Consider the following 2542-nt stretch of genomic DNA (forward strand, 5'->3'; position numbering starts at 1 on the left):
ATAATGCTATAACCACTTTATCTTATCCTATATTTTGTACTAATACTATGTTATATAAATAAATATATTTTCTTATCTACTTATAGAAGTTAATTCTTTATATAAAAATAAGTTAGATTTACAAAATTTAGCAATTTAACATCGACTAAAATTTATCATATATTTATAGTATAATGTCTTTTCAATAGTTATGTGTGATTCATTCATAGTTTATGACTAGTTTTAATAATGAAAAAGTCATGGTGTAATTAATTAATCAACCTCTATATATTGAAAATCAAACTAGTAAAATAAATGTTGAAAGATAGTATTTTATGTGAAGGTGACTCATTTGAGAAGGTTCATGATATATTATGAACAAATCCTAAACTCTAAATTATAAACATCTTATATTGAAAGTCAGGTCAATAAAGCAAAACATTGAATGATAATATTTTAAGTGAAGGTGACTCATTTGAGAATAAGGGTTTTTTGACCCATATGAGACTCTTTTAAATTTTTTATGAAAATAAGATTATTTTAAAACTTATTACGCTTTTGGAGTTGTTTTAAATAGTGTCATTCTAGGCTATAGTGACACTTATGACACATAACATTTTTTTTTATCTAACAAGTCATTGTGGGCTATAGCAACTTCAATTAGAGCCAACATATATCGTTATGAGGTACAACATTCTTGTTAATTTTTTTTTCCTTACTTTTAGTGGGGGTCGCTATGTAAGACCCGTATGATTTTTTTTCTCAACCCCCTTCCTCTCTAAACTCTCACTCCCTCAATTCTCTTATCTCACTCTCAATCCTCCCCCTTTTCACTTAGACCTTCCTTTTCCTGCTACTAGGTGGTAGAACTGAGTGAAGTGGGTTGCTAGCTGGTGTTGAAGTTCGCTATTCTCCTTTCCCGTGTTCAAGCTTCCTTCGTTTTCTCTTTGGGTTCTCTCCGACGCTTGGATTTCTTCATACCGAGGTAAGGGAAGTTAGTATTTTGGCTGCGTTTTTGGCTGGAAAATGAGTTTAGGAACTCATTTGGCTGCTGGTGATTGATTTTGTGGTTGGCTGGGTTGCTGGAAAAATTGGGGTTTTGGGGTTTTATGGTTTTGAGTCAAAATTTGAGATTTTCTTTGATCTGTTGTTGCATGCGCATAAAGCTGGTACTTTCGAGCTCCTTGATGAAAATGTGGCACTTTGAACCGTTTGCATGTGAGTTTTCTGTGAAATTTTGCAGGTTTTGGAAATTTTTCGAACATGGGAGAGTTACTGATGAGTTCGCGCTGAGCGCTGTTCGTCGCGCCGGGCGCGTGACCACCAGGAGACTCTGTTTAGGCAAGCCCGCCGGGCGCAAGGCTGTGTGCGCTGGGCGAGCTTGCAAATGGGGGTCTCTGGTTGGCCCGCGCCGGGCCTGACTCGAGCTGCGCTGGGCGCGATATCAAGAGTAACATGTTTTTGGGATACTTGGATTGCGCTAGGCGCACTTTTGGACTCGCTGGGCGCGGAGGCTCCTTGGGAGTCTCTGCCAAGGGCACGCCGGGCGCAATTGTGAATTGCGCTGGGCGCGAGACCCTGATAGGTCTCTGCCTTCCCCACGCTGGGCGCGGGTTAGGCTCTGCTGGGCGCACGAGACTCCTTGAGTCTCTGCCAGACAGGCGCTAGGCGCAATTTGGAATTGCGCCAGGCGCGGGAGAGCCTTGGTGCTCTCGGGTTGAGTCGCGCTGGGCGCAACCTCGAGTGCGCCGGGCGCGCAAGGAAATGATGATCTATAGGACATTGACTGTTGAGTTGTGCCGAAATTGTTAATCAATGATGTGATATGCTGAACCAAGCGAATTTGATGAATATGTTGTGATGATTAGGGGATTAAGCTGAGATAAATATGTTAGTTGTATTAGAGGTGTATTGTTGAGCTGGAATCAATGGATTAATAAGAGAAATTATATAGTATAGCGGCATTATAGACCGTTGGGCTGAATTGTAGAAAGTAATAATTTTGTTGAATTGCTGTGCTGTGCTGTGCTGTACTGTGCTGAGATATGTTGGGTTGGGTGATATTATAGCTGCTAAGTCGGTGCTGTTGTTAGCCACACATGTGGTGCTGATTCTAACCGCTAAGGCGGTGCTGTTGTTGCCGCTAAGTCGGTGCCGTTATAGCCACTAGAGTGGTGTTGTTGTTGCTGCTAAGCAGTGCTGATATTGCCGCATTGCGGTGCTGATATTGTTGAGTGGTATAAGCTGTACAAGTGTGCTGATAACTGTATCTGTTGTTATTTATATTGCCAATTATATAATTGTATAAATTTTAATTTCACTAGCTTACCCTTCTGTTGTTTTCCATGTTTTTGGACTGCGATGATCATACTATGTATGGGAGCAGGGCAGGAATAGAGGTGCGTCTTATGGTGAGGTTGGTGGACCTTGCAGCTGTTTTGCTTGGCGATGTGTTGTTTTGCTTGTGGCTACGTGGGATAGTAGCATTTGGTTGTATTTTTCTTTAGTACACTTTAACTCTAGTCAGATTGGAACCTTGTATATCTATATATTCTAGATCCTA

The sequence above is a fragment of the Cajanus cajan genome, chromosome 7, assembly GCF_000230855.2.
Source record: "Cajanus cajan strain Asha chromosome 7, NIPB_CcT2T_4, whole genome shotgun sequence".
NCBI lineage: Eukaryota > Viridiplantae > Streptophyta > Magnoliopsida > Fabales > Fabaceae > Cajanus > Cajanus cajan.